This window comes from Octodon degus, unplaced genomic scaffold (assembly GCF_000260255.1).
Source record: "Octodon degus isolate 3935 unplaced genomic scaffold, OctDeg1.0 scaffold00066, whole genome shotgun sequence".
NCBI classification, from domain to species: domain Eukaryota; kingdom Metazoa; phylum Chordata; class Mammalia; order Rodentia; family Octodontidae; genus Octodon; species Octodon degus.
The window spans coordinates 11920199-11933117 of NW_004524642.1; the positions used below are offsets into that span (position 1 = coordinate 11920199).

Below are 12919 nucleotides of genomic sequence, written 5' to 3' on the forward strand. Positions count from 1 at the left end.
CTTTCCATACTGGGAATCAAACTGAGGGTCTAAGAACCAAAAGTTCATTTCCAGACTAATTAATTCAGCACAAACCAATGTGTTATGTTGTTATGTTTGTGGAACATCTTTGATTCTAGGTACAAACACTGATAGACTTACCAAAGTTATGTTTTCAGGAGTTCTTTGATTTTTAAATGTAGTAAAAAAGTTTCCTAACTTTGGAAAAATCCAAGAATCTTTTTATACAGTTTTACTGTATTTTTAATGCCCAAAGTGTGCATTTTTGTCAATCTGGTATTTACACTACATCCAAACATTATTATATGTACATTTTTGTTAGAAAGTATTTGTAAATAATTGTGGAATATTTATTTGAGTAAGAACTGTACACCTTTCGATGGTGATGTTCAAAAATCCAGTCCTGTGGACTTAACATGGGTATAATATGTATTACCTTAAATTAACTCAGACTGGGAAGCTACAAATTGATCTCCATTGCCTATTAATGCGTTTTTCTAGAAAATATTTTAGTCTTATTACATTTAAATTTAAGAGGGTCAGTCAAATAGCTCAGTGGATTAAAGCCTCTGCTTAGATGCCCGGGGCTGGGAGTTCAATCCCTGGGCCTGCCCTGCTGGATCCGCCCCCGGGGCGTGCTGAGGCTGAGATTGAGACTGGGTGTGGTGGCATGCACCTGTAATGCCAGCACTTGGGAGGCTGTATAGGTGGATCACTATGAGTCCCATCTACACAGTGAGACTCTGTACACCCTGTACACCATCCTGAATACTAACACTAATAATACCAATACTACTATTACTACTAAAACTACTACTACTACTAATTTTAAATATAACATTTATTGTTTGCTATTAAATGTAACTTTTAGGTGATCATATATACTTGACAATAAGTTAAAGTAACATTTTGAGTGATGTATATTTGGTGATGAGCTGAAAAGACAATAAAGCTGAAGTCCAATGTTCTCATTTATATACAGTGAAGTGTTTTTTTAGTACAGCAAAGATTTGCTTCCCTAAAGAAAATCTGTTCCACATGTCGGAGTCAGCCCTGCAAATGTCCAAGTGTAGCGCTCTGCGCCTCAGCTGCAGATGCGGCCATCCCGACAGGGCAGCTGGGAGTTCTCCGCATGCACGGGCTGTGGTGTGGCGTGGGTCGGGGAGCCAGGGGCCTGCAGCCCAGGGCTAGTTTATGTGCCGGGCCCAAGCAGCCCCAGGCCTTTTATTCCAGCTTTCCAGGGAAATCCCATTGGTATCAGCTCAGGTGTTACCTGTACTTTTTCCAAACTATCTCTAGAATTTCTGTAAGAGCCTTTGTTCATTTCGTGTACTTAAGATAGAGTATTCCTTGATAAACAGAGTGGTTATCAACCTTCACCTCCTGTCACAAACCTTTCTTCCTTTCATTGTATGTGTCACCAGAGGTCACCCTCATCACCCAACACTACTGATGAGCCCCAATATTAACAGATACTAACTCCACCACAACACAGTCACCTATTTATTTGGTGTGACTTGCAGGAAATGCTATACTTCTGAAGACAGGGAAATTTATAATGGTTTCTTAAACATTTTTGTTTTTAATTCAAAAGAAAGATTTTTTTAAGTGAGCTCTTTGCAAAATAAAAGTTAATATAATCAATATTGCTTTTTAACTTTCAACTTCTCAAACTTTAGAATAAAAGACGTATTTATTTATTTTGCAAGGCTGGGTGGGGGTCAACACTAGTGACTTATGTGTGGTATAAACTTAAAAGTAATTTTAAAAAGCATTCAAAATGTTTCCAAAACAATATTCAGCATGTTTAAATCATTAAACTGGGGATGTACCTTTAATAGGGCAAGCATTTCTTTTTTCTAAGGCAAGATGTGTTTGGACTAGAATGCCCAAGATGGAAAAATAAATAAATAAATAAATAAATAAATAAATAAATAAATAGATGCTGCCAAATTGACACATCGGACTCAACTGAGAAAAAAACCAAGTAGTACAAAGTGAAAGAAGATGAGAATGAGTGAAAGATAGTTTCTATTGATCTCAGAGAGCATAATATAGTGGCTGCTGGAGCTTTGAAATTCTTCTCAGAATTGATTGCATGGCTCTAGTTGTGGTCAAATAGAAAAGATATTTAAAGACTGAAAAAAATCCCAACTGAAGTTTATTTTCTTCTTGGTTTACTAGATTCAATCCGCATCAATGAAACTACAATAAGGAACTCTGAATAATAATAAGATGAGAGGAAAAAAAAAAGAAAAGAAAAGCTGTGTACAGATCAAATCAATTCCAAAAATCCTAAAAACAACATAAAATTTTTTGTTGCTATAATAAAGGCAGTGATTTTATTGATTTGAAAATAAGACTGTTTTTATTACAATATTCACACAGAAATAGTATATTGCATTGGTATTGTGAGGAAATAAGTAGCACGTGGGAAACACGACATTTATAGGACCAACCTTTTCAGCCTGTATTTCAAAAGCTTCTTCATTAACTATCATCATGACTGCACTTTTCTTCCACTAAAATTTCGTTTGCGAAGTTTTTATGGACCACTCTTGATGACTAAATACAAACTTGAAGAGTAATATAGTATGGAAAAGAGTTGAAAATGACGCCTCTGCTGTGAACAGCAGTACTCAAATACATCTACTGCCACCACTTTATCTTCCAAATAACCTCTAAAATTTCAAACTTCTGTGCAGCGTGTTTTGTGTACAGTAATTCCATTTCACTTTCACCACCTTCCTTTCTACAATAAATACAACTCTCTGCATGGATTTTCTCTTCCTGATTTGAGTGTAAATTTGCTACAGAAATCATGTATGATATGCAATCTCCATAAAGTATGAAACCGAAAACTGAGAGACATTTCACAGTACTTTGACAACTCAAGCACCGACAAAGCAGAATGTACAGAGAATGAAGCGATATCCCGCTGAGCATTGATTCCAACTCGCAAGGTGATTAAATCTTTTCACTGTCTTCCTCATGTGTCTCTCTCATCCTGATGCATAGTAACCACCTGTGCTATATTATTTGCATAACAAAGGTTTTAATGGCACTTCCACTCTCCCATTTGTGACAGCTAATTTGTATGTGTCAACTTGATTAGACACAAGTCCTCCACTTTTATCATTATTTCTGGTTATGTCTGTAAGACAGTTTCCAGACTTTAATCATAAAAAAGTGATCGCTAGACTCAAAAAGTAGATTATTCTCCTTGTTATGGCTTGTGTATAGATGCCTTCCACAAACTTTATGATTTTCTTAGGTGGGACTTTTCAGAGTGGCAGGATCTGTGGCATGTGATATGGATTAAGCAAATGTGAGATCAGAATTAGCATTCCACTTGGATTAGCATAGAGTGGGTGTGGCTGAAGGAGTTTACTGAACAGGGAAGCCTCCCCTCCCTTTAGGTGGGTTTAGGTTTAATCATCAGGCTTAAGGACAGGAGACAGCAGGCTTGCTGTTCCCATCCTGCCCTGCTCTAGACTGTTTCTAGTCAGCCATTCCCCTCTGTCATGTCTTCCTGCCATAGAACCAGGCAGCCATGGAATAAAACCTCTACTGTGAGCTAAAAGGAAATATTCCTCCTGTGTCTCTGGGTGTTGGGTATGTTATGCCAGCAATGAAAAAGTAAGCAAGACACTCATTAATGTACTTGAGCATCACTTAATCTAGGGTCTAGTAAGAACAAATCTTTAGGTGCAGCAAAACTTCACAAGTTTTTGGTTTTTTCCTGCCTCTGCCTGAAGTGGAATAGCAAATCTGTTGCCCTTGGTCTGGGACTTACACGATTGCCTCTGCAAGGTCTCACAACTTCAGATTTGGTCTGCACTGCAGTCTTCACTTCACTGAATCTCCCATTTATACCAGGCACACCATGGTACTTCTCAGACTCCACAATCAAACAAGTGCACAATTATTTGTTTCTTTGTATTCGATCAGTTCTGAGAGTTAGGTCATGACCAGATACCTCTTCCTAATAAATTTATCCATCTCTTTATCTATCTATCTATCTATCTATCTATCTATCTATCTATCTATCTATCTATCTATATTATCTTTAATTTTTTTCTAAAGAACATTAACAAAATTAAACTATTTTTTAGTTGTTTCTCATTCTCAAAAAAATGAGGTTTTTTTGGTGTATGATGTAGTACATACTAATCATATTCATCATGAGAAGTTGGTACAAGCACATAGCACATCTTAATTTGGTCTCTTTCCCCATCCTTTCCTCCCACTTCCCATCTCTAGGTCCCTTTCTATTTGTAATGCTTCTGTTTCACTGATTCCTGTTACCCATTTTTCATTTTGCTCTTTAATTCAACTATGCTTTGGGTTTCTCATATAAGAGAAAAGCATGTTAAAATCAATCTTTGTGATTTATTTACCATAAAATTATTTCCTCAAAAGGCATCCATTCTCCAACAGATAATTAAATTTATCCTTTTTATAGCATGTTTTCATTCAATGGTGTGAAAATACCCCACTACTTACTCATCTATTTTTGGGTGTACTTATTTTAAACATGACTAATAGCATATCAGTCCTTAGACATTGTGTATTCTTCACTTTTCTAGAGACTTTGTTTTAGACCCTTGATGAACGTTTGCCTTTCTACGAGCTATTGCACTTGGATTCCCATTACAGAGAACATTCTATCATAAGTTCCATGTAGAAGAATCAAACTCACTCCTGCTCAGTAGATTCTATCTCTCTGCTCCTATTATTGCAGACAGTCAGTGTTCACACAGCATTATATGAACGTTTTTCACAGTGTTCTAGGAAGGCAATGAGATAGTCTTATAAAGAAATCTAAAACATTCAAAATCAAATGTATGCAAACATAATCTGAACACTTTGAATATAAATACTTTTTTGAAAGAAAAACTTTTAAAATTCAAGAATACATAAGATTTATAATAATCTATGTTGTAAATTTTTTCATTGTTTACTAAATAAATTGTTGTTAGATTAAACTACAGTGTGATAACCATCTATTTAACTAATATTTCAAGAACAGAGAAATTTATATTGCTACTTATCATCTGTTTTCCTCACTAAAACCTTCCAGGCCTTTCTACAATTAAAAAAGAATTCTAAATCTACTTAAAGTCTTTAGTAAAACCTTATTCTTCTAAAATAAAGGAAAGATATAAGTATAATGTGCAGTATAAAGTATAATTTCATGCTTTGAATTTTTATTATTTTCTATCATTTAAAAAAATACAAAATGATAAAGAAACAGTAGAAATGATACAGAATTTCACTAAACAAGGAATTTGATAGTGGTTGTTGTATTGCATAATGTTATCTTAAGTTTTTTCTTCTCCTTTTCAATTTTTATCATTTTTTAGCCTTATCCTTCTCTTACATGATTCCTAGATACATAATAAGCAAATTTGTTTGTTTATTTGTTTTTGTTTTTGCTTTTGTTTTGTGGTACTGGTGATTGAACTCAGGAACTTGAGCTTGCCAGGCAAGCACTTATTCTACTGAGCTCTCTCAGCCCATAATAAGCAGATCTAAGCTTTATTTATATTTCACTTCTATGGAGTACTTTTTAAAAAATGTATAAATATACATTTTATTTGCACTACAGGCAACCAAAGAAATGAACAAATCCAGGAACACACACCTTATTTGCCCTGTAAGAAAACTCTTTCAGTGCAAAAAAAAAGGCTTCTAAGACACATTCTTTCATGTTTTTCTTAATCTCCTTCTCTTCACTTCCAAAGTTCTCTGAAAATTTGCAATATAATGCCATGTACATATTTCAGTGGTACATATAGAATATTGGACACTAAATTGTGTACTTAGTGATGGTCAAATCATTAAATTTGGCTCAAAGTGTTGTATAACATGAAAACATTATGTTATATTTGTGGAATTACAAATACACAGTACATTTTTAATACTACGTCAATAAAAAGAATGACCTTTTTCCAATTGACATAAATTGTACCTTTGATTGTTCTTCTATTTGAATATAAAAATAGACTCTAGAAGTATTTGATAGAATCCTTATTCAAAGTTCACACCAGCACTGTAATGAGAGTCACTGAAAGGGATTCAATTTGTTAAACAAGGTTTCAGGAAATGAAGACGCCATCATTGTTTGTAGAGAATGTTTGTGTAATGGGGCTACATTCACACAAATATGTCAATTGAATAACTATATCATTGTGCAAAGATCACACAGTGTACTTACACAAACCAAGATAGCTGTGATGTCACTAGGTGATATAATCTTAGGACAGAAACATTGTATATGAAGTCATCATTAATAGAAATGCTCTCATGCTGTGTATGACTGTGAAATTTATCTATATTCATATGTCATCATAACTTGGAATTATTGCAAGAGGAGTGATACAAAGTTGTTAAGGATTTATGATTAAAATAACATAAGCAACTCATGACTGTATCTAATTTAGAGTTAATGTTGAATGATTGCTAATAGAGATAAAGCAATTATATTTATTATGATATTATGTTTTATTCTTTGAAGGTATATTAAATGTAAATTAGTGCAAATTAACCTTGCTCACCTTTCTCTTCTTAGTGCTTTATGTGCAATTTCAGTTAGCACTTGTCTACAGTGCAATATCTCCAGCAATAGTTTACTTGGTTAGAAGCAGCTGAATCAGGGGAAATCAGGAAAAAGATAAGCACAGGTACTGATTATTACAAATGGCTCATTATTCAGAAAAAATAAGCTTTGAGTGACATAAATAAGGATTTTTTCATAAACACTAAAAATGACAATAATAATTGAATGTCATTCTTTTTGATAATTAGGGTGTTAAGCACAAAACTGATTGGCGATGAAATTGAAGTGGTTCAGTTCTGTTGAAAGTGAAGAGTGTTAGGATACTACAGTGTTTTCACTTTGCAACTGGATTCAAATTCAGACCACCTCCTAATACTTCCAAAGCTCGGGAAATTTGTCTCCAAAAAGCATCTGATACCTGCCCTACAGGCCTGGCCCTGAGGCATGCTGAGATGGCTATTGAGATTGGGCACACTGGCACGTGCCTGTAATTGCAGCATATGGGAGGCTACCCACAGGAGAATCACTATAAGTCCAATCTAGTTGTAAGACCCTGAACACCCTGTAGACCCTGCCCTAAAATACAGAAGAGAAAAAAAGCATTTGAAAAAACACACTGGAAACAAATCGTGTTGGTTCAACCACCTGAATCTATCTGGAATTTGTTTCCGAAGGGCTGTTAATGTATAAAACATATTTCACAACTGTCTGTCATTCTTCTTCAACTATGAAATGATAATTTTCAAATTTAGGTATTAGTGAATAGGTATTATAAACATGTGCATCCTCTAAAATATATACTGAAACCAAGTCACCAATGTGATGGGAGATGATTCTTTTTTTTTTTTTTTCAAAACTGGGGATTGAATTCAGACCCCTGCTTATTCTACTGAGCCATCTCCCTGGCCCCTTTGGGAGATGATTCTGTCATGATTATTAGACCAACTTGCCTCTGAGTCTTATTGTGTTCTTATAAACAAAACTCTTAAGAATAAAATGCAGGGCCGGCAAGATAGCTCAGCGCTCTAAATCTCGAGCTTAGGCAAGCTTAGGCAAGCATGCAGGGACTGGGGTTCAATCCTGGAACCACATGCTGCTCCAGCCTCTCCCTAGGGTGGACTAAGAAAAAGAACAAAATACAGTTTGACTTCGGTTGAAATTAGTAGTAATTATTAATCATGATGATAAGACTTTAAAGGCCAGGATCTTTTAAAGTCAATTGCCAAGGATTTTCAGATATTTGGTTAAAATTAAGAAGCTAACACAGAGGCTGTAATAGAAAAAAATTATATTCTAGAGCTTATTAAAGAACAAGACAAAAATGATCATATAAATAGAAGATATTGAATAGATGTATGAAACTCTGATTTATCTTCAAGAAAGAAAATCAGGCCAGCAAAAGAGCTCAGTGGATTAAAACACCTGCAAGCAGGTGCAGGAGCTGGGAGTTTGATCTCCAGCCTGCCCCGCCAGCCCTGCCCCCAGAGCACGCTCAGACAGCAGTTGAGACTGGGCGGGGTGGCACGTGCCTGTAATCTCAGCTCTTGGGACAGGAGAATTACTATGAGTCTGATCTAATAGTGAGACCTTGAACACCTTGTAGAATCTTCCCTAAAATACAAAACAATAAAATAAAATAAAATGATTTTTTTAAAAAAAATAAATAAAATCAAGTGATTTTGCTCCTTACTGTGCTTCCCAAAGTCTCCAATGCAAATTATTACTGGTGAAATTTTCTTAAATTTTGAGACAAAATATCCTTGTTGTTTATAGTATTCCAAGCCCACATAGAATCACATAAAATGTATTTTGATCCTTTAATCTACAGAATATATTTAACAGGGAAAGATAATTGATATCAAATAGTGAATGTGTCACAAGTGCTCACATAATCAGAAGTTCAGTGTCCCAAGTGGGAAACTTGTATTCTTTAAATTACAAGGCAACACGGTGCATAGACTGAATGAATGAGGACAGCTGGTTCTAAAGCCTAAATTATGACAAAATACACAGAAGTCAACTCGGAGACTAGGAGTTAGTATAGGACAAGACCTTTTTTTTTATTTCTCTTGTAAGCAGGACAAAAATGATCATGTTTACCAGAAAAGAGACTTTTGATACCAAAGATAATTTCCTCATTTTTATCTTAACGTGAATAGCTAACAGCTATCTACTTAATAAGGTGCGCAAGAAAATATAAATGAATAATATCTGAGCGGGACACAAGGTAGTTAATACAAGGTCTAATTTGGTACAAACTTCAAAATAGAAAGCATGTGCTTTGTGTTCAAAAAGGATTTTAGAAGTGAAAATAATACTGTCATCTTCAGTGTGAAAAGAAAATGAATGTCATTTAGCTACAGCTTTTCCCGCCTGTGTATTGTACAGCAGGCGGGATTCACTTCGTTATCTTATTATCTTTAAAGCTACCCTCTTTAGGTTTTTTATTCTGGTACAAAATTTTTCTGTTCCTGCTTTATGTTTTTCTGTCACAAGGGTATGTAAAAATTACTTCAGTGTTGGAATGCTATTCTAGTCTACAATGTATAGTAAAAATAGAACGTATATAATGAAACATTGCACTTGAACAGTCCTCTCCGGGACAAGTATCAGGCTGAAGACAAACGGCATTTGAACAGAAAGAACCTTAGTGTTTACATATATTTGTGATGTACTTACAATTACAAAATGGCTGTGGAAATATTTGCATCTTACATAAATTAAGATTGTCGCAAACATTTAAAAAATAGGCAGTTGCTCTATTATTGAATGGCATCAACAACTTCAATAATTATGGACATTTCTCTTGAACATTGAAATATTATTTTAAAAATTTTAAAGATGATTAAAAGTATCCTGAGAAAGAACTACCAGTAATATTTTGCTAAATTCAAGTCAAATATCTTACTCTCTATTTCCTTTTTCTTTTTCTTTTCTCTCTCTCTCTCTCTCTCTCTCTCTCTCTCTCTCTCTCTCTCTCTCTCTCTCTCTCTCTCTCTCTCTCTTTCTTTCTTTCTTTCTTTCTTTCTAGCTCAGGGCAGGGCTGGAGTGGCATGTGGTGCTGGAATCTAACTGCAGTCCCCTGTGCTTGCCTAAGCTTGCGTGAGCAGGTGCTTAAGACTGCTGAACTCTCTTGCCAGCCCACTCCCTACTTTCTTTTAAGATTCTCAACAACGTTGTCTTACCTCTCTTCAAAAATTGTATATCTATAGCTTTGCAGTAGCTTTTTATTATATAAAATAGCATTCTTATTTAATATAAAAGACATTATAGGAGAGGAAAAAATCATGTTTTACATATATTTCAAACATTTATTTAACCCTCATTTCTTTCTTTCCTACAAGAAGGCACATAATAAAATATCAAACAGAAAGGTTATTTTCTCACTTTTTATTGTACACACTTTTAATTAATTTGGAATTTACACCAGCAAATTTACTAGGGGACTTGGAATTAATACAAGACTTTAATTTCTCAGGGTTAATTTTAGAAAAAGAATAAAATTTTTTCTGCTTTCTGGCTAAGAATTGACATTTGATGTATCATTAGAAGTTAATGTGCTTTAGTTTGGAATAAGAACTACAGAACATATTGTGTGAAAACAGATTTATGTACAGAATGCTTTAAATGATAAAAGTTTGTGTCATGCTTTTTTTCTCTTCAAGATATGTTTTGATTTCTCTCTCTCTCTCTCTCTCTCTCTCTCTCTCAAATTAGATAAATTCAGTTAAACTTCAATTTCCCTTTTTGTCTTTAGAAAAATCAATTAAAAATTACTGAATCCAAAACTATTAGAGGTTTCAAAATATGTTAGAATTGTGTAAATTATAATTTGATACATAAACATTTTGTGTTATATTCTGCACAAGTTTACGTTATTCATTGAAACAAATATATCATTAGAAGAATGGTCATTATACGCTGAAATATTTTAAGAATTAACTGACATGCAGTTGAAGTGGCATAAGTGGAAGTACTTTTGCTTAGCCAAGAGCAACCTTGAAAAAACATTTTAGCTAATAAGTAATGATTTTTATTTTGTTTTATTTTATTTAGTTCTCAGTGTATCTAAAGAAAAAAAAGCAGCTTTTATTTTTAATTCACAGATAATAGTATACAAAGAACTAGGCCATGGTGTACGATTCCCGGCCTTTTTCCTCCTGTGGTGCGGCTGGGCCTGCAGGTCCATGTAAAGCCGTGTACACGGGTCTATGTTACACAGGGTGGGTGTCTTAGCTACCCGTCTCTCATTGCTGGGACAAATAACCAACGCTCAAAATGAAGAAAGGAAAGGTTTGTTAGCTCACAGTTATTGGAGGTTTCAGTCCATACTCAGCTGGCTCCAAGGCAGAGTGGCACCCGGCAGAGGGCCACCTTTCCTGGCAGCAGCAAAGAGCACGAGCCAAGGGGAGGTAGCAGCAGCTCTAGCAGCTAACTTCTCTTCCCACCTGACATTGAAATGCAAATTACCTGCCGCAGGGCAGGTGCAGCATTCACACCCACAGTAATCAATCACAAACTCCAGAAGCCACCCCAGGACTGCATGAGGCTTTGGGGGGACAACTGTATACAAACCATAACAATGGGTTTTGTTAAGGTTGTCAAGAATAAGGCCTACTTTAGGAGATACTAAGTGAAGTTGAGAAGATGAAGGGAGGGCAAAACTGATTACTATGCTAGGAAATGCTTGGCAATACAGGACAAAAATAAGTACAACACACCTAAATATGGGGTGGTAGTTCATGTAACTAACAGAGATATCATTTGTCAGATGGCTTATGCCCGTATTGAACGGGACATGATAGTCTGGGCAGCATATGCACATGAACTACCAAAATGCGGTGTGAAGGTGGGCCTAACAAATTCTGCTGCAGCGTATTGTACTGGCCTGCTGCTGACCCGCAGGCTGCTCAATAGGTTTGGAATGGATAAGATCTATAAGGCCAGCTGGAGGTGACTGGAGATGAATACAATGTGGACAGCACTGATGGCAAACCTGGTGCCTTCACCTGCTATCTGGATGCAGGCCTCGCCAGAACTACAGCTGGCAATAAAGCTTTTGGAGCCCTAAAGGATGCTGTGGACAGAGGACTGTCTATCCCTCACAGTGCCAAACAATTCCCTGGTTATGATTCTGAAAGCAAGGAGTTCAATGCAGAAGTACATCGGAAGCACATCATGGGGCAGAATGTCGCAGACCATATGCGTTACCTAATGGAAGAAGATGAAGATGCTTACAAGAAACAGTTCTCTCAGTGTATACAGAACAATGTGACTCCAGACATGATGGAGGAGATGTATAAGAAAGCTCATGCTGTTATACGAGAGAATCCAGTCTATGAAAAGAAGCTGAAGAGAGAAGTTAAAAAAGAAGAGGTGGAACCTTCCCAAAATGTCCTTTGCCCAGAAGAAAGATTGGGTAGCTTAGAAGAGGGCAAGCTTCCTCAGAGCTCAGGAGCAGGCTGCTGAGAGATAACCCAAATATCTATGAAGATAAAGACCAATGAACTTATTCATTAAGAAAAAAAATAAAGTAGGCCACACAAAAAAGTGAGGTTTCAGGGTTTTAGTCACTCCACAGTTTTCTAATCAACACTTAACAGCTACCCAAGGACCAGCTAGGTAGCTCAAGGGACTAAAGCACCTGCTTAGGCAAGTGCAGGGACCAGGGTGGGATCCCTGGCACCACATGCTGTGCCAGCTACGCCCCCAGGGCAGGCTGAACTGGACACAAAAAAATAAATAAAAATAAAAATAAAAAATAAGAGCTATGTGTCCTTCCCCAGTAAGCAGAACTACTAAATAGCCACAAATATATCAACATCCACTTGGAGATAGTTTAAAGGTTAGGTGAGTGCTTCACGTACCAAACTGATATTTAAATCATCTGTTGTCCAAGAGAATCCAGACTCCTGAAAGAAATAAACTCTAACTTTTTTTCATAAAGAATTTTGCTTTTCAAAATTATCCTATGAAAACATTGGACTCATTCATTTAATATAACTATCAAATCTGATAATCTCCACAAAGTAAATATATACATGATAAGTAACTTATTTTTATTATATAACAAGGGCAAAAAATACATTGTAACCCAATAAACTTCTAGAGAAGTGATACTTTATAAAATAAAGGTCATAAAATGAGGAGGAATTTGCTTACTGGTAAAGTGAGAAGGAAGATATGTTAGGAAGAATTTGGGTTTGGGAATGTGCTGAGCACCACAGAGAACTGTGCTCCGGATAAGGGAAGACGCACGTCCTGAGGAACAGAAAGGCTGAGGCAGCAAGCCATGCTGGTCAGAAGCACACAAGTACGGAGGAACGGAAAGGGAAACGCTGCTATACACGCTCGCTA

The 12919-nt window shown here is 35.9% G+C and overlaps 1 pseudogene; it reads left to right on the plus strand.

Annotated features, from left to right (window-relative positions):
- The first annotated feature begins 11144 nt into the window (after nucleotides 1-11144).
- On the plus strand, nucleotides 11145-12038 carry LOC105742679 (annotated as a pseudogene).
- Nucleotides 12039-12919: the final 881 nt, after the last annotated feature.